Source organism: Loxodonta africana, chromosome 1 (assembly GCF_030014295.1).
Source record: "Loxodonta africana isolate mLoxAfr1 chromosome 1, mLoxAfr1.hap2, whole genome shotgun sequence".
NCBI classification, from domain to species: Eukaryota; Metazoa; Chordata; class Mammalia; order Proboscidea; family Elephantidae; genus Loxodonta; species Loxodonta africana.
The window spans coordinates 169,748,499-169,767,847 of record NC_087342.1 but is presented as its reverse complement, the minus strand read 5'-3'; the positions used below and the strand labels follow the sequence as shown (position 1 = coordinate 169,767,847).

Below are 19,349 nucleotides of genomic sequence, written 5' to 3'. Positions count from 1 at the left end.
AGAGCTCAGTTGCTAACCAAAAGTTTGGAAGTTCAAATCCACCAGCTCCTCTTCGGAAACCCTATTGGGCAGTTCTACTCTGTCTTGTAGGGTTGCTATAAGTCGGAATCCACTTGATGGCAACAGGTTTGAGTTTAGCTGCCTCTGGTGAAGAGAATTCACTCTGTCCAAGAGAGTGGATAGAGGCTTAACAGTGGAAGCAACTATTAATCTGAATGCCAGGTCTGGGCTCTTTTCCCTCACTCTTCAGGCCTGGTGAAGCAGGAAAGGTCAGAGCACATGTAGTTCTCTGACTGATTCACTCAAATCTACACTCACCCCTTACTGATCTCTTGTAGTCACAAACACCTACAGCCAGACAATCCTCAAATTTACTTACATCTTCAGCCTGGGCTTCTCTAAAGCCTCCAGTTTTGTTTATTCAGTTGCCTACTTGATAGCTATTGCCTCTCGAATGTCTGAAAGACCCTCAAATTTAACTTGTTTGAAGTCTTGGCCCAAAACCTGCTCTATCCACAGTGTTCCCCTTTTGGTTAGTATCAACACCCATTTTTTCAGAAGCTGCTCAGGTCAAAAACCTTGGAGCCATCTTTGACTCTTCTCTTTTATACTCTAAATCAAGCCTATTGACAAATTCTGTGCCTCTGTTTTCCATGTATAATTTAGAGGCTGATCATTTCTCATGACCTCTGCTGCTATGACCACTTGGGCCTACAGCATCATCATCTCTCACCTAGGTTATCATGACAGCCACCTAATTGGTCCCTGTATTTATACTGTGCCCCTTTAATAGTGCATTCTCAGCACAGCAGCCAAGGTGATCCTGATATACTAGGGAGCTGAGAACCCCACTGACTCTCCACCTCGCTCAGCGTAAAAGCCTGCGTCCTTCATAGTCTACAATCCCTGAGCAGCACTTCACCTCTGACTCCTTCTCGTCTTCTTGCCCAAGCCCACTCCCTTCAGGTACACTCACCTTCCTGTTAGTCCTCCCTCAGAGTTTTGCACTCGCTCTTCTGTCTTCCCGAGTACTTTCCCCCCAGATTAAGCATAGCTTGCTTCAACTCTTTGCTCAAATGTCACCTTCTCAGAGAAGCTTTCCCTGAGCACTTAGGTATTTGACTTAGCAGTCTCATCCCTTTTTCCCCTTTCCCTGTTTTATTTTTCTTCATGGTACTTACCTTCTAGAACACTAAAATTACCCCCCAGCCCCTCTTTAATGCTTCTGTCCCTTCAGAAGAATGTCAGTAATATAAATTAGGGCCGGGACTTTTTTTTTTTTTTAACCTGCTTTATCTCCAGTGTCTAAAATAGCCTCTGACGTATATACCCAAAAACCAAAGCTGTTGCCATTGAATCAATTCCAACTGATAGCTACCCCATAGGACAGAGTAGAACTGGCCCATAGGGTTTCCAAGGAGCGGCTGGTGGATTTGAACTGCTGACCTTTTGGTTAGCAGCCTGAGCTCTTAACCACTGTGCCATCAGGGCTCCCCCAGCACATAAAAGGCACATATTTTTTAATGAATAAATTCAAACAAAGTGACTCCACTACTTATTAGCAGTATGACCTTGGACAAGTTATTTAACCACCTTAAGCCTCAATTTTTTCATACGAAAAATGATGAAGGACCCTACCTATTACAGATTGAATTGTGTTCCCCCAAAATATGTATTGAAATTCTATTCCCTATACTTGTGTATAAGGATCCCTGGTGATGCAACGGTTAAAGTGCTTGGCTGCTAACTGAAAGGTCAGCAAGTGGGGCTCACCAGAAGCTCCAAGGGAGAAAAGACCTGGAGATCTGCTCCCGTAAAGATTACAGGCTAGAAAATCCTGTGGGGCAGTTCTGCTGTGTCCTTTAGGGTTGCTAAGAGTCAGCATCAACTCGACAACATACTTGTATATATAATTCTGTTTGAAAATAGGGATTTCTTTGTTATGTTAATTAGATCATAACTCTAGTAGGGTGGGTCCTAAATCTAATCACTTCTGAGTTATGAAAATAGCAGAATAGACACAAAAACACACAGAGTGGGGAGACAGACACCAAGAAACACAGAACACTGAGGATTGCCAAGCACCACTGGCAGAAACTAAGAGAGGTTTGCAGAAGGAATTGACACCGCTCATACCTTGATTTGGACTTTTAACCTCGAGAACTGTAAAAAAATAAATGCCTGTTCTCTAAAGCTACTCACTTGTATTTAATACTTATCAGTGAGTATTAAGTAAACACACATAAAACACTAAGAACGTAAGAAAAGCACAAGTGGTAGTGGTTTTTACTGCTCTGAAATACTGACAGTGAATATGCTGTCTAGACTTGTAACTGTGTGTATCTTGCAAGTTACCTAGTTATTTAAATACCTTACCTACCTATCTAAAAAGCAGTAATTTCTCTCCTATTTGTACCTGTACAATGTAATTAAGAATTTGGCATCCAGCTCAAATTGCTTCTTTGCTAATGGATACTACTTTGTATAGTGCCTTGGAAGTGTGTGGTTACTATTATTGTTGAGAGCTGAGGGCAAAATTCTTTCAGAAGGTCTGAAAACCACTTTTTGCTTGGTTTGTGTCAGCATCATCACCTACCCTGCTCGTCATTTTCCATGGAAAGGAGGAAGGGGAAGTTAGATTCCCTGAAAGAATGTGAGTTATCCCCCTTTATGACTCTGTCAGGGAAATTCTTTTGAAGACCCAAAGAATGGGGCTCCAAGGTGTGTGAGGTGGAATGAGGAAGAGGAACGTGACTTAGAACACCAGAAGATGGAGTGGTGCTAGGAATGGGTTTCCCGTCAGCTATCTGTTCCCTTAAACAGATCTCCCTAGGGCAGACTCTCACGGTGATAGGTGTTGGGGGGAGGTGGGAGGAATGAGGGTGATGGGGCTCAGTAAGGGAAATTGGAAAGTGCTGTTCCCTCTGCCCTGACCAGCTTTTCCCAGAGATGTTCTTGGCTGTTTCCCTCACCTCCTTCAGAGCTTTGTCCACCCTATTTAAAATCTCAACTACTCCACATTGCCTACTCCTGTCTCACCACCTGACCGCTATATGTTTATTGTGTAACTCTCTCCTACACCCACTCAGGAACGCTCCAGGAGGACAGCGAGCTTTGTCTATCTTGTCCTCTGCTTTCCTAGTTCCTAGGCTAGGGCCAGGCACACCAGGGGCTCTGTCAGTGTATTATTTTGGATGAATGAATTCTCATACTGAGCTTATTTAATTCCACCACGCAGTCCCTGATTTTAATTGAACAATTCCCTGTGTGGGAACCCTTTTTAAATGCATTGTTTCATAATATTCTCACAATAGTCCTCTGAGGTAGGTGTTAATTATAATCCCATTTTACAAATAGAGAAACTGAACACCAGCGAGGTTAGGTAAAATAGCCAGGGCCACATAGCAACTGGTAAATCGGGGAGAGAAGGGTAGAATCCAGATAGTCTGGGTTAAGAGCCTGGGTTCCAACGTTCTTTTGAAAGAAAGTTAAAAAAATAAGTAAATAAAAACCACCAATCACAGCAGCAGGGGCAGAAGGCCTGGACCGCCGAAAGGTCTCAAGGTTGAGAAGACGTGAGAGGCCGCGATCGAAGCATCCCTATAGCTGAGCTGCCCCCTTTAAGTCACCTGGCATGCGACCATCCGTCTGCCTAGGAGGTTAAGCAACAGGGAAGCCTCTTCTCAAACGCCCTCCCCGCAAAGTCTCTGCTGGTGCCCAAACAACTCGAATTTTCTGGGTAGAAATCAGCAGCGGCCAGTGGGGCGAAAGCGAGCCACCAAAGGCCCTGTGGACCGACCTCGGCGCGGGTTTTCCCAGGCCGGGGATCCGGACGGTCCAGATCCCCGTGGAAGACCCCGAGGGAGAAATTACGTCGATAAGGAGACTAGAAACTGGGAACTAAGACGCTGGGAACCGAGAACCGACTGCAGCTGGCCGCAGGCGCGCGGCGTGCGCCCAGGCACGCGGGTTTGCGTAAGGTGGGAAAGCAAGCACCCGGGGTAACCTGGGCGCGATGCTCCCGGGCCGGCCCGCTCCTCGGCTGGAAGGTATGGGCACTGGCGCCCCGAGAGCGCTGGCCGGGCACAGGGGCGCAGGGGCCGCAGCGCGGGAGTGCGGCTGAGGCGTTGGCGTCTCCTCGTTCTGATCATTTTTTTTAGAGTTAGAAGAAAAAAAAAAAAATCAGAAAACGATTTGGAGTTGGGGTGGTTCCCTCTGTGAGCCGGTTTTTCTAATCCCTGCTTAGATTGAGCAAATGTAGTATCCAATCTCCCCCACCAATTGCGCTGTGCGGGGGTTCGAAGTCCCTGCTTTGCGGCCGCCAGCGTCAGTTCGGGAATCAGTCTACCCACGACGCCTCTCCCTGCGCTACAGTTTTAAAATGTTATAAACAGTTTTTAAAATGTTGTAGGACGTAATAAATACAAATTCATCGCTAAGTGCCACTGTATTCATGGAGCTTTTGGCCATTTTGTCGTTATATATTTTATTTTCAATTGCTCATTATGCGGATTTATGGGAAAATTTAGAGATTAAATTATCTGAAAATTCGGGTAACCCCTACTCTCTGGTGAGTCATTTGAAGAGTCTGTTTACCCATCACTTCAGGTAGAATCATGTGACAGTCAATGAAGAAATAGGCTCAACTCTGCAGTTCGATTTTGGAATTAGAGTTCACATTAACTGCCCTAAAATGTAGAGATTTGTGTTCTGGACAACTTTGTTTTTGAACCAATATTTGCTTCAGTTTTCCCTAGACATGTTGCTCACTGAAAAATGCAACCGTTAAATGGAACCATTAAAAACAACAAAACCACCACCAACAACAAAAAACCCAACTGATTTGTGTTTCCCTGTTTTAGTTATTAAATCATATACTCTTGACTAATTTTTTTTTAAAGGGATTATTTTAACATGGATTTCGCAGTTAAATATACTTGAGATATTTAACAACCTCATGGTACAATAAATACAGTGCCCTGAAGTTAAAGACTAGAATTTAGTTCCATCTCTGGCTCCATTACTCACTCACTTGATGTGGCCCCTGACAAGTCCCTTCATCGTCCTGGGCCTCAGGCTCTCTCTCCATCACCTTTGCCATCTATCTGCCTCAAGGGAGTGTTGTAAGCGCTTAATGAGATATATGGTGAGTGCTTTGATTCTGGGTGAATGAGCCTGAGCAAATAAAACATGATTACATCTCAGATTCATCTTTGAGTCATCTGAATAAATGGCCCTTCCATTTATTAACTCTACCTGTTAATTTTTAAATATTGAGTTATTTGCTTTTCAGATTTTATGTTGGGGCTTAACACTGTCTAAAAATCCTTGGGAAGTTAGATTACTGAGGGAGAATTTCTGTTTCTTCACAGCAACTAAATAAGTTACCTTTCTCATTATGTTATTCAATAAATTTATTCAACAAATGTTTATTGAAAATATACCCTCTTGGGGATTGCAAGGGGTTTAGGGAGTACCTACAAAGGTAGTTTGTGTGTCTACTGCTTTCAGACACTGTGTTCAGCACTGTAGGTATTATCTCATTGAATCCTTGCAACAACTCACTCAGATGTAAGTCCCGTTATTACCCTGCTTATTGGATACTACCAGAAGAGTTTTGATGTAATTCAGTAAGCATGAAGACTTTTGAGTCAGGGTAGTGACCTCACTAGATCAGCCTAGTCCTTGCAGCAGTAAGGGGGTACTTTTTTGAAACCTCTGATGGAAATTTATGGTCACTTTTTCTTTCTTCCTTTTTTTTTTTAAATAGAGAAAGCTTTGCCAATTCAGCTGTCTGTAGTGTCTTGGTTACCTAGTGGTGCTGTAACAGAAATACCACAAGTGGGTGCCCTTAAAGAACAGAAATCCATTTTTTCACAGTTCCAGAGGTTAAAAGTCCAAATCAGGATCTAGGCAGTGGACTTTCCTTGGACCCTTGGCATTCCTTGGTTTGTAGATGATCCTCACATGGCATCTGTCTTCCCCCTTGTGTCTCTGTGTCTATTCTTCTCTTTTTATAACACGGAAGTAATCAGGTTTAGGAACCACATCACACTGGTATGACCTTCTTAACATAACAAAGAAAAACCTTATTTCCAAACAGGATCGCATCCACAGGTACAAGGACCAGGATTTCAACACCTATTTTTGGTGGGCACAATTCAATCCATAGAGTACAGTATCTAGCATCCTTAGACTAGGTTATCCTAGAGTTGAGAGAGGATAGATTAGATAAAATTTATATGTAAGCAAATCTACATATAAACAAAATATAATTATTCAGCTGGAGTTGGCCAAACAAAAGCACCAAACCAAAAAAAAAAAAAAAAAAAGAGAGAAAGGAAAAGAAAAAAACCCACAGAATCTTTCAAGTGGTCATACCTGGCTTTTAGAAGTTATCTAAAAGACAAAATCTTAAGAAGCATACCAAAGGCATTGATCTGAACTTGTCTCACGTATTAAGGTGACATCTAATCACTTCTACATATCATTGCCATGCAAAGACTACCTTTTTATATGGCGTATCTGAATTTATGATCTTGCAGGTTTTAGACAAGATTATCAAAGAAAAGGTAATGCAAGAGTCTAGCCAGTAGATTTTTAGTTTCTGGGCAACATCTGAAAATTGGAGAAGTTTATATTCCTCTAACATGGAAGAGGGGAAACCCTGATGGCATAGTGGTTAGGAGTTTGGCTGCTAACCAAAAAGTTGGCAGTTCAGATCCACCAGGCACTCCTTGGAAACCCTACGGGGGAGTTCTACTCTGTCCTATAGGGTTGCTATGAGTCGGAATTGACTCAACAGCAACGGGTTTGGTTTTTTTGGTTTAACATGGAAGAGGGGCAAACACCCTTACCTAGTAAGGGAAAAGAGAAACCTTATAGATTAGGCCTATTCTGCATGAAATATAAAGAAAGAATCCCATTTCTGGCTCATTCACAGCTTTAGGTCAGCTGGGTCCACCTCTCTCTTTTTCTCATGGCTACTAGTCTCTACTTCCTTTTGTGTGTTGTTGGCCTCATTTTCTCCTGCTATTTCTATGATCTAGGCATGACAGGATCCAAAAAAAGAAGAGTGATACTTATTCTCTTGGGTTTCATCTAGTAAATATCAGGGAGGAAATTTTTTTTTTTTTTTTTGGGCCCATGCCTGGGTTAACATTAAAGATCTAGCCATTGGTCTAATATTATATCAGGGGACTGAAGTGCCTTAATTGCTGAAACCGTAATTGTCTACCCCTGCCGTAGGTTGGCAGGCCTACAAGAACCTCCTGGGAACACTAGGTGATAGGGGTTTATGTTTTACAATAGAAAGAAAACCTCTGGGTAGACAAAAACAAGGTGACTGTCTTATAAAATCCAGTATTTTGGAACTTGTTCTTGCATTATTTTCTCGACAAGAAAATTATGTGGTCTTTAGCTATTTGAGGATATTTAGGGAGCATGGTACCTGGAAAAAGGTGTCACATTCGCATTTAGAACAAGGTCTGACTACCAGCATAAATGTTTCGGATAATGTTAGTTCTTGCTAGCAGTATTTTCACTAGACTTCCCAATGGGCAAAGTATTAAAGAAGAAAAAATGGAAACTGATAATTTTGAACCTGATAGCAAGTATTTTATGCTCATATTGAAGTAGAACCCAACACTGGCTTAGCACCAGCATAGCATGCATGATCAGTAGCTCACCCAGAGCCTTGACTTTGCTCCCATGTCTGCTCATGGGACTTAGATAAACCCTGGCTTGTCTAAGTCAATCATGGAGGACCCATTTTCTTACTAGTCAATGGTTTAGGATTGGCCTATGATCCTAGTTCTCAATAAAGAGTGGAAAAGAGTTTCTGAAGAAGGCTTCTTAGCTCTTAAAACGAGATACAAACCTCTGGACATTGGTGTTTGAGGTTGTGATGCTGTGACTGTTTTGTGGTTATGAGGAGATTTGGCTGACACCCTGATGATGGAGTGGGAAGATGGAAAGACCAGAGACAGATTACCCAATAAGCAAGGTGTCTTAAGCTGGATTCTCTAGAGAAGCAAAACCAGTAAAGCCTATAATTGTATATGCATATGTAGAGAGATTTATATCAAGGAAATAGCTCAGTGATTGTAGAAACCAGAATGTCACAAGTCTGTAGATCAGGCTGGTGGCTTCTCCTGATTCACATAGCCACAAGGCTGATGAACCCAAGATTGGCAGGTCAGAGAGCAGGGTTGTTGCTCACAGGCTGTGAAGATCGACAGATCCCAACACTGCCAGGCAAGACTACAGGTGGGCTGCTAGCTCAAGTCCCAAGAACTGAAGGTCAGACAAACAGGCACCAGCTGTAGGATCCAGAGTTAGCAGAAGCCACAAGCCTTGCCAGAATGTCCACTTATATTCGATGTAGGCCACACGCCCAAGGAAACCCCCTTTCAACTGATTGGCTACTCATAGCAGATCCCATCATGCCAAACCACTGAGAATCATGGCCCAGCCAAGTTGGCACACAATCTTAACCATCACAAAAAGTAAGCATGTGCTTAGGACATCAAGAAAACAGGGGCACTGGTTGTCTGAATACCTCACATCCAATATAATTTTTATAATCCAATTCATCTCATTCTGCTAAAATGGCATATGCTTTTGCATTCAATTGCCAATATTACAGTTGTATTTACAAAGAAATTACATCATGGATAGCAAACACACACACATGTACACAGACACACACATACGCATACACATACACCCACTCCTTGCTTATTGACATAGTTAGGTTCCAAAGACCAGGCTGTTATGTGAAAATTGGCATTATACAAAAATGGAGGATGACTACATCATTACATAACTGCCAAACCACTGAGAATCATGGCTCAGCCAAGTTGACACATAACCATAAGCACCACAGCCATTGTTACTCTTGCCTTGTACCTTGGTGTTCATGACTGCCAGATATACACTGCTAATGCTTGAAATAGAAAGATTTTTTACAATTGTTGTAAATGCAAAATGTCAGATAACAACATATTTGATAAGTGAGGATTAGGTGCATGTATGTATGTATATATATATATACACATATATATAAAACTCACATATCCCATTCAAATGTGTGAGTAAGCAGAGGAGGGAGAAACGACAGATTACCAGTGGATAGAGCCCTCACATGCTTTAATCAGGCCCTGGAAAGACCCTGGGTCCTTAACCATGTTGCTTAGCCACTGAATTAATCAATTCTGAAACTGTTGTTCCTCTGGACATTTATTGTGTAAGAAAATAAATTCCCTTAGAGTTTAGGTCATCTTGAGTTGGGTCTTCAATACTCACTGCTGAAGGCATTCTAATAGAAACAAAGAGTTACTTTAAGTTACCTAGAGTCTCTTTTTCACTTGAGGTTTGAGTCTTTAATGAGAGATGAATTCAGGTACTACCATACTTACACTCATCCCTCACTATGACCCCAAAAGTAGACTCATATAGACACGTAACAATATATTCTTTATTGTGACATGTGGGGAACCATGTTAGGAACGCAGATAGCAGGTTGGGTCTTACGTACAATAATAACTCTGAATACCTATCTGTTCTACTACTTAGTTTGCCAAAAATATCTTGTCCTAACTTGTACAATTTTTTTTTTTAATTGTTTCACGTGTCTGTTTTGTAACCCCAATTTGATAATTTGATAACTAGCTGCATAGGAGCAAAACATTCAACTTATTCAGAGACTTTCTCTCTCTGTCCTTCCCTCCCTCCCTCTTTTTAAGAGGAAGGGCAATGAAGGATGAATAGTTCTGCCCCCCACCCCCACCCCAAATCCTTGTCAATCCTAAAATTGAGGGGTGTTAGTCTTGGCAGGCTGAAGTAACCTGACTAGAAAAAAAAAGTGAGAGAGTTGATATGTTTTAGCCTATCTTATTGTTGTGCTTTCGTTCTCTTCAAGTACCCAGCTTTCAGCTCCTCATAGTTTTGAAGAGGAGTATGATTCCCTTATTTATAAGACTGAGCTGTCATAATCACATACTCTTTTCACCACTGTCTGTGTCGATGTTAATGGGCTCTGGCTGTTGGCATCCAGAGAAAAGTTTCATTTAACCTGGCCATGTAATAGCATCTTAGAATGTAGGAGAGTCTGCTATATCCCCAGTTCTCCTTGGATAAGCAAATGTGTCAAATTTTTACTCATGGCAGTAGCCCGTTTCAGCTACACCCTTCAGCTTTAAAAACTAAATAAAAAATTCCACCCCTTTTCTCAAGCCTCCTCCGTTTCATTATTGATGAAATCCTAATAAAGGGAGAGCCCCTGGAGAAGTGTTACGCTGACTTATTGTTTTCAAATGACATATGTTACATATTTAACATCAAGAAAGTGAATTCCTTTTAATTCAAAAATAAGGCAGTTACCTTCTTTGTGGGGCTTTGGCAAAAAGGGATTTAATGCTCCACTGAGCCTTTAAACTTTTGAACAAGGAGTAGACAGTGTCCTCAAAAGGGAGGAAGGAAGGTTAACAGAGAAGGTAGAAGGCAATCTTATACTGTTAAGAACAACTTACTTTCCTCGGCTTAAGGCGGTGGCTCTCCATCTAAGTCTCTAAAGGAAGAAGGTGGGAGTGAGGTGGCTGGAGTAGAGAGCAATGTAGGGTTCATTTTCCTGATTCTTAAAATATGCTCCCGGTGTACAAGGAAAGGTTGGATTAAGAGAAGCTGGACCATTAGTTATGTTATAGTATAAGGGCTTTACTGTAAGGATTTGGTTGCAACAGTTTATGCATGAAACAGTTTATGTATGTCTGGTGCTGGAGCCTGAAGTCAGCAGGCCAGGCACTTGGAAGGGAATGATGGACGTGAAATGGGGAAGAACAAGGCCAAGCTGGAGTGTGCAAGGATAAGGTGGAACTCATGAGGATGGACCCACCCTCATCACCTCCAAGCCTCCAACTCTGATGAGAAGGATCTGCAGGAAGAGCTGGTACCCTTTGTCACAGAGCTTACCATGTACCCACCCCAGGAGTCAGAGAAGGTGAAGGAGAAGATCATCGGGAGCTGGAGGGGCCACTGGCCGACTGTCTCTTCACATGTGTTTTCTAACTCTTGTGTAAAGTAATTCATCAGAGGATATGTTGTATCCTATTCTTTGCAGAAAGGTGAAGAATAGACGGGAGCAGAGGCAGGCACATATTTGGAAGTAGGGAAGGGATGGAGTATTTCCCCTCCCTTCACCAGAAAGGCTCCTAGTTTATACAGAGGAGCCAGGAGTTAATGCCAAAAACTGTATTATCATCACTGATATTAAGTATTAGATCATTACAGCCAAGAGTGTCAGTTTGCTTTGTTATATTATTTATTTTTTTCAGGTGTGGTGCTAGGCTGAATGAAAACAGTTCCCTTGTGTGAATAAAGGAAAGCATAGGGAATGAAAGGGGAATTTGTCCCACAAGTCACTATTTTGCTTCTATTGATTGTCATTAATTTGCAAACATGTCTAGAAATTGTGTGTGGATATTTTTTTGTGCGCTGTTGTGTTTATCTTAGGGATGTCCCGAAGGAGATAAGTTAGGATTTCTTTCTTCAGTCAACTAGCAGGCACACAGAGTGGAAAGCAAAGAACTTGTTGTCAGGTAAAATCTCTTTGTAAAATCCAAGTGAGGGGACATTTTTAGGTTCAAGAAAACTGATAGTTTCCTTTTACATGCTTTCCCTGGTCACCTCGGCCAGAAGTCACTTTTCTTTTTTTCTCAACTCTTAGGGGTGTGTAGCTATCTCTTGTGTCACTTACTATTTCGATTATAATTCTTTGTATACGTGTCACTTCTATAAGATTAAAATTTCCTGCACCTGGAGTATTTCATTTATCATTGCTTTATGCATAGCACACTAAGGTTGTGAGCCCCCTCAAAAAATCTCATTGCTGTTGGGTTGATCCCAACTCATAGCGACCCTATAGGACAGAGTAGAACTGCACCATAGGGTTTCCAAGGAGCGCCTGGTGGATTCCACTTGCCAACCTTTCGGTGAACATCCCAATACTTAACCACTGCGCCACCAGGGTTGTGAGCACTTGTGTTTAATAAATACCTAGTAAAAATATTTGTACAAAGAATGAAAGCAAAACTCGGGAAATTGATTTGTGTTCTTCAAAAAGAATGCTTTCAGCAGATTTTTTTTTACTCTGTGCAAGTGAAGGAAAGAATTCCGAGAAACCAAACCCATTGCTGTTGAGTCGATTCTGACTCATAGAGATTCTAGAAGACAGAGTAGAAGTGCCCCATGGGGTTTCCAAGGCTATAAATAAGGAAAAGAACTAAAAGGCAACACATTTAGAATGATGAACACTTGGTATGAGTGTGTGCCAGGGATTCAGATTCATGAAGATATTTCTTAATGTTACCAACAAGCTCATTCACATTAAAATTAAGTAAATCCGTGCCTTTTTAGAACTGAGGGTATTTACAAATTATTTTCTTTACAATAATAATACTGTTCTGTAAAACTGCGTCATGGCCTTCCCATCTCTCTAACTATGTTTCTTTTACTTCAGTTCCTATTTCCTCACTCCCTGAACTGCTAGAATAAAGATAGTCATCATTTTTATTCCTGGGGGTTTGTTTGCTCACAAAAAGGATATAGGTGTCCCTTCTCTCTTCTGCATTTCACTGCCACATGTTTTCATTCCAGGCAATGGGATCTTTATTATTTTTCTATGCTTGTTCTGGTTTTTTGACCAGAACAATAAGCCACAATGAATTCTTACTCACGATTTTGCCTCCTGACAGCATACTGCTTTAAGAGGCTGGCTTCAGGAAAATATCACTGTGCACTACAAAGTGAAATCTGTGATCCTTCTTGTTTCCTTTTCTTTTGCTTGTTTTGTTATTTGTTGTCTGTTACTCAGGTTCTCTGCCTCTTGCATCATGTCCTCTTTCTAGACCGTCCTGCCCACCACCATCAGATCCATCCTTCTGAAACAGTTTTCCTTATGCCATTTGCCTGAAAAAAAGAAAAAATCCTGTCATTATAAATATTTCCAAAAGCCACGGCCCACAGGACAAAACTTCTTCCATAGCCTATCACTCAACTTCCTTCATCTTGCCAGCCACGCCTGTCAATTCCAAACCGATCAAGTTCAGATTGGTTTAAAGTACAGCGCTCAACTATGTGTGAAGTTCTGTGCTAGTCAAATGAGAAAAAATGAATACGAGCATGTCCATGCCTTCAAAGTGCAAATAGTTATCCCTCTAAATATAGCTTGAATGGTTGTCTAAGACTAGAAAATTTTATGTAGAAATTTAGGCCAGAACAATCGTTTTTTAAAAAAAATTTCTGCTCTTGTACACCCTAAAGAGAATAAGTCAAAATAAAAACTCTGTAAATTTTAGACTTGCCATCTGGAATTTGTTGTCATAGTTTAAATCATTGAGAAGATATGATTTTATGGATTGTAAATATTTATATTTTAAAACAGAACTGTTACAATAGTCTCTTAAATGTATTCAGTGGAATCTAAATTTCACAGTGGCCTGATGTCTACCATCCATTTTTAAATATATGAGAACAAGCTTTTCTTTAATAGTGGGAATAGTACATTGTTTCTCTTATTCCTTGAACTTGTATTTCCATTCCCCTTCCTCCACAGAACTTTAGCCTAAAAAAAGCTGTTGCCGTCCAGTAGATTCCGACTCATAGCGACCCTACAGGACAGAGTAGAACTGCCCCATAGAGTTTCCAAGGAGCACCTGGTGGATTTGAACTAACAACCTTTTGGTTTGGAGCCATAGCTCTTGACCACTATGCCACCAGGGTTTCCCTTTAGCCTAATGTAACGTGTTTTTACACTTGAATCCCTGGTGGCGCAGTGGTTAAGAGCTTGGCTACTAACCAAAAGATCAGCAGTTCAAACCCACCAGCCACTCCTTGGAAATCCCATGGGGCAATTCTACTCTGCCCTGTAGGGTCTCTATGAGCCAGAATTGACTCCATAGCAGTGGCTCTGTTTTTTTTTTTCAATCATATTTCTTGGCAACACATGATATATATTTATACACAATTACACTTGGAGCCCTGGTGGTACAATGGTTATGCTCTCTGCTAACTGAAAGGTCAGTGGTTTGAGCCCAGTCCCATTGGTCCTCCGCAGGAGAAAAGACCTGGCGACCTGCTCCCATAAAGATTGAAACTCATTGTGGTTGTCCAACTCATAGTGACCTTATAGGACATGGTAGAACTGTGCCATAGTTTCCAAGGCTGTAATCTTTATGGGAGCAGATTGCCTTATCTTTTTTCCATGGAGCTGCTGGTGGATTCCAACTGCCGACCTTTTGGTTAGCAGCTGAGAGTTAACCACTGTGCTACCAGGGCTCCTTTAGAACCCTATAGTGCGGTCCTACTCTGTTCTATCGGGTCTCTATGAGTTGGAATCGACTCGAAGGCACAAAACAACAACATACACAATTACATTAAATTATAAATTGTAATTAAATATATAATAAATATGTAAGCTATGTATATGTGTGTGTATAAAGTTTTTCTTTTTTTCTTTCTGGTAAGGCCATTTTTTTTTTTTCCTCTTCTAAACTGAGTTATCATTAACAATTACTATTAGGGCACATTTGGGCAATGGTTACCGTATTACAACTTCTGATAAATTACTGATCCTAAAAGTAACTTTTATTGTAAATGGGGTTGGCTTATAAAATTTAATTCATGTATCCCCGAATGAATATTACTTGCTACTAGAATAAGAAAAGGTCGATCAATTCCACTCCTATGTTTTGTCTTTATTGATGTAAGTGCTGAGAGATCTTGTTCACATAAATAAGTAGATGAGACTGAAAGGCAGTGTTAGAACAAAGGAACTCTATTCTTTGAACTCCTTCCTAGTTAAATGCCCCAGATCCCAAGATAATCTATCATAAAATTATTTTTTAATAATCTAGTTGACAACAATCCTCCTCCATTTTTGTTGAAAGCCACGAAGAGCTGGAAATCACCAGACTAGCACTGGAGTCAATGACTTTCTGAACACCTTCATCAATATCGTATTTCACTTGTGCCTGTTTTTTGGCCTGGAGGATGTGTAGAATGCACCGCCATAAAACTCCATACGGGTGAGAGGCCTGTCTTTCTTTTGTAAAGTGGGAGTAGGTCAGTTGCAAAGGAAGATGCCACAGATCAGTATCAAGAAAATGTACATATGGAAGCTGAGGATCTGGAGACAGTTGCTCACAGATTCCTTGGAAAGTCTTTATACACCTCCAGGGACTCGTCTACCCCAGTTTAAAGACTACTGGGCAGGGAATGTTGAGTAGGAGCAGAGAGTGGCCGTGCTTAGGGGCATAGACAGGCAGTGTCAAAGGAGAACAAAGAGTGAGCTGGGAACCTGGAGAAGAAAAAGCAGGAGCGGGTAGGGATTCTGGTTGCCAGGTGAAGATGGAATAGAAGCAGCAGCCAAGCCCGGGTGTGCAGCTTCCACTAGGCTTCTTCCGGGAGGAATAGTGTGCCAGTGGACACAAGCCAGGGAGACTCTGACCAGGTGGGACTGCCCTCACTTGTGTTGGAAGAGTGTGCTTCTTCTGAGTCAGAATTGACAGCTATAAAATTTTCTTCCATCTGGAGTTCCTTGAACTTGTTTGCTCAAAATAATGCTTTGCTCTCAGGGTCAGTTGGAAATGGGAAAGAATCCTAGACTTAGGGATTTCTAGGGGTCCTCACTGACCTCAGTGTCATCAACTGCAGTTTGAGAATAATGATACTTCAGAGCATTGTGAAGATTAAATGAAATAACACACATAAAATGCTCCGCACTTTGCCTGGTGCCCAGTAGGCACTAAATTCTAAGAGCTGCCAAGTCCCCTGTACCTTGCATTGTCTCTCCTATTCTGGTATCACCATGGCCTCTTATCCACTGTAATAGGTTTCTATCTAGTTGTCCACCACCAATTGCTCTTCAATTTATCTCCCATGATGAAAACGTTCCACCTTTCCCATAACATGTAGACTCTTTAATGATGGGGTTTGATTTTCCGTAATCTGGCTCCAAGCTCCCATTTCTTGTTTCATCCCCCACCTTATTACCCCCTCTCACCCTGGCTCTGGCTAACTAGAGTAGCCTTCATTCATAGATACAGGCACAACACATTCATTCAACAAAATGCTGTTGAATTCCGATTATGCACCAGGTTTGGTACTACCTGCTGTGAATATTACCATGACTATCACACTCCCCACATTTTTAGGGGTTAGCTTACTAGGTGGGGAGAGACATTTGTAAGGAAATAACTGTGATGCATGTGATAGGTGCCATGGAGGCATCTGCAACCTCCAATGGGAAAGTTGGAGAGGGGGATCAGTTCTCTCTGGGTGGTGTTGCGGCTGAGGAAGGTCATCAAAGAGAAGTCATCCTAACATTTGAGCTATGCTCTGCATTGACCATGTTCTGTCAGATTCCATTTCTCTGCTCATTCTGTTCCTTTAACTTGAAATTTTCTTTTCCCTTTCTCTTTTTTCATGTTATAAATCTTACTCAGTCTTAAGACCGAACTCACTTAATACTCCCCTGTGAAAAATGCCTTGTAGTGTCTGCTGCTGATATAGGTCCCTCTGTTCATCTTTGGAGTGATAATAATACTGTTGTAAGCTCTTTGAGGGCAGGAACTATACATCTTAGTAGGTGCTTTGCCCACAGTAGGCTCTTCATGATTTTTGGAGTGAGTAGTAGACATCTCTTACCGTCTAACTCCTACATGTCCAGTACAGTTTTTCTAAGATAGATGTTAAGAGAAAAATCAACTCAGCTATTTGTTGTATAACCTGACTGTCTTGGAGGGAGATATTGGTGCAGTCACTACTGACTCTCATTTAGGGCTAAGGGAGAGCGGGAGGAGTGTGCTCTCCCAGGCAACTGCCTCAGACTGAGGAGCTGCCTTTTGGGGTATTCATCCTTTCTCTACAAGGCCATTTCTCTTTCATCTGGAATGTTGTTGAAAGTTTCAAGTACGTTTGTATATAGACAACATCTGTATCTTTAAGATACAATCAGAGAGTACCTTAAAAAATATGTATGTATTTCCTATTTCCCGTGAAGCATTGCAGTGGGCAAATTTCCTGCAAAAGATCTCTTTTAAGTGTTAAAAAGCAAAGATGTCACTTTAAGGACTAAGATGCGCCTGACTCAAGCCATCGTGTTTTTGATCGTCTCATATGCATGTGAATGCTGGACAATGAATAAGGAAGACCTAAGAAGAATTGATGCCTTTGAATTGTGTTGGCAAAGAATATTGAATATACCATGGACTGCCAAAAAATGACCAAACAAATCTGTCTTGGAAGAAGTACAGCCAGATTGTGCATTAGAAGTGAAGACGACAAGACTTCATCTCACATATTTTGGACATGTTATCAGGAGGGATCAGTCCCTGGAGAAGAACATCATGCTTGGTAAAGTACAGGGCCAATGGAAAAGAGGAAAACCCTAATGAGATAGATTGACACAGTAGCTGCAACAGCGGGCTCAAGCATAACAACGGTTGTGAGTATGGCGCAGGATTGGGCAGTGTTTCATTCTGTTGTGCATGGGTAGGTATGAGTTGGAACCAACTTGAGGGCACCTAACAACAACAACATGAAAAAAACAAACAAATAAAGAAAACTAATTGTTTCATTAGCTACAATTATGTCTCTTGAATTTTGGACTTAACTTATTCGCCAAGGTATAGAAAAGGGTTCAACTTATTATTCTATCTCCCTTGCATTACATGGTGTTTATCCATCCATCATAAAAGAAAGAAATGTATTTTTATCTACTTCTGTGATTTTCTAGTACTTTGAGGATTGGGAGGCGTTAGGAATATGAATCCATTGAGTTATTTATTCACAGCTACACCAGTCGTATTTTCCAAGGTGAATTTGGCTCACTTGGTTTTAAGTTTGCAGTGTGGAGAAGGGATGAGCTATTTGCAATCGGGACACACGGCAGGTCTCCTCATGGAGGCCTCTGTCTCCTGCTGTGCTGTGTCACACTTCTCTCCAGGTATGTCACGTCTCCGCTCATGGCACTGGCATCTCTCCAGTCTAGTCCCCTAGGAGGTGGCTTAGGTTACCTCTTGCCCCTTCCTCTACCCATGCTGCCATCAATCAACAATTCCTTTTGATCTTCCTCATGTTCTCTCTCTCTGCTTTCTGGTCCCATTGCCACAGTCTTTGCTCAGATCCTTCTCATTTGTGGCTGGGTTTCTGCAATAGCTTCTGAGTCCTGCCCCTCTGTCTCCTGACTGTCCCCCTCTTCCAATTCATCACTGTTCTACTGCTGGAGTGCTTTTCCTAAAAAGCAAATCAGATAATGTTCTTTGTCACTTATAATCTTTCAGTAACTCTTGCTTCTTATCAGGAAAAAGATCTTTTTTGTCTGACCCGTGTTTGTTTCTCCAGATAGTGTCATTGTCCACCTTTCCCTTAAAAGCACCTTTGTTCCTGTCATACTGGCCAACTTTTACTTCCCCAGATGTGCTTTCTCATATTTCTATGCCCTTGTGCATACTTCCCTGCTCATTTGCCTGGCTAAGTCCTGCTCTTTCTTCACGACCAACTCCAAGGGTTACCGCCTCCTTTTGGAATCCCTTTTAAACTGTCCATTTTCTTTAACTCAGCCTAACTACTGATGCCTTACCTCAGTTAATTTAGGTGGCATTTAGGGCTTCTGTGGTATGTGGTATGTATACCTCAATCATATTGAAGTAAATTTTTTGGTTGGCACATCTGTCCCACTCATTGGTCAATAAGCTTTTTAAGGGTGAGGGTAGTATTATGTTAATCTCCATATCTTTAATGCCCAGCTAATTGGCAGGTTCTTTAGGTATTTCTAAAGCAGACTGTATAAGGCATTGGTGGTTCAGTGGTAAAATTCTTGCCTCCCGTGCGGGAGGCCCAGGTTCAATTCCTGGCCAATGCACGTCATGTGCAGCTACCATCCATTTGTCAGTGGAAGCTTGTGAGATGCTGAAGAGATTTCAGCAGAGTTTCCAGATTAAGACAGACTAGTAAGAAAGTCCTGGTGATCTGCTTCCAAAAATCAGCCAATGAAAACTCTATGGATCACAAGGGTCTGATCTGCAACCCGTCATGAAGATGGTGCAGGACCGGGCAGTTTTTTGTTTTGTTGTGCTTGAGGTCACCATGAGCTGGGGGCTGACAGGACGGCGGCTAACAACAACAACAAAAGCAGACTATGGAATGAACGAGTGAACACTGATGTTAAACGAGACAGTTAGTACGTGAATGAATTATCCATGCCCAGACCCTGTATTCATCTTTCTCCTGCTACTTATATAGTGAAATACCAAGAAGTTCCCTCTACATTCCAAAATTTCCCCACATCT

At 41.6% G+C, this 19,349-nt stretch overlaps 1 non-coding gene across 1 annotated transcript; it reads left to right on the top strand.

Moving 5' to 3' along the window:
• Nucleotides 1-18,851: 18,851 nt before the first annotated feature.
• Nucleotides 18,852-18,922, top strand: TRNAG-CCC (transfer RNA glycine (anticodon CCC)). Its single transcript has one exon. It is a non-coding gene; the product is annotated as a tRNA-Gly (tRNA).
• Nucleotides 18,923-19,349: the final 427 nt, after the last annotated feature.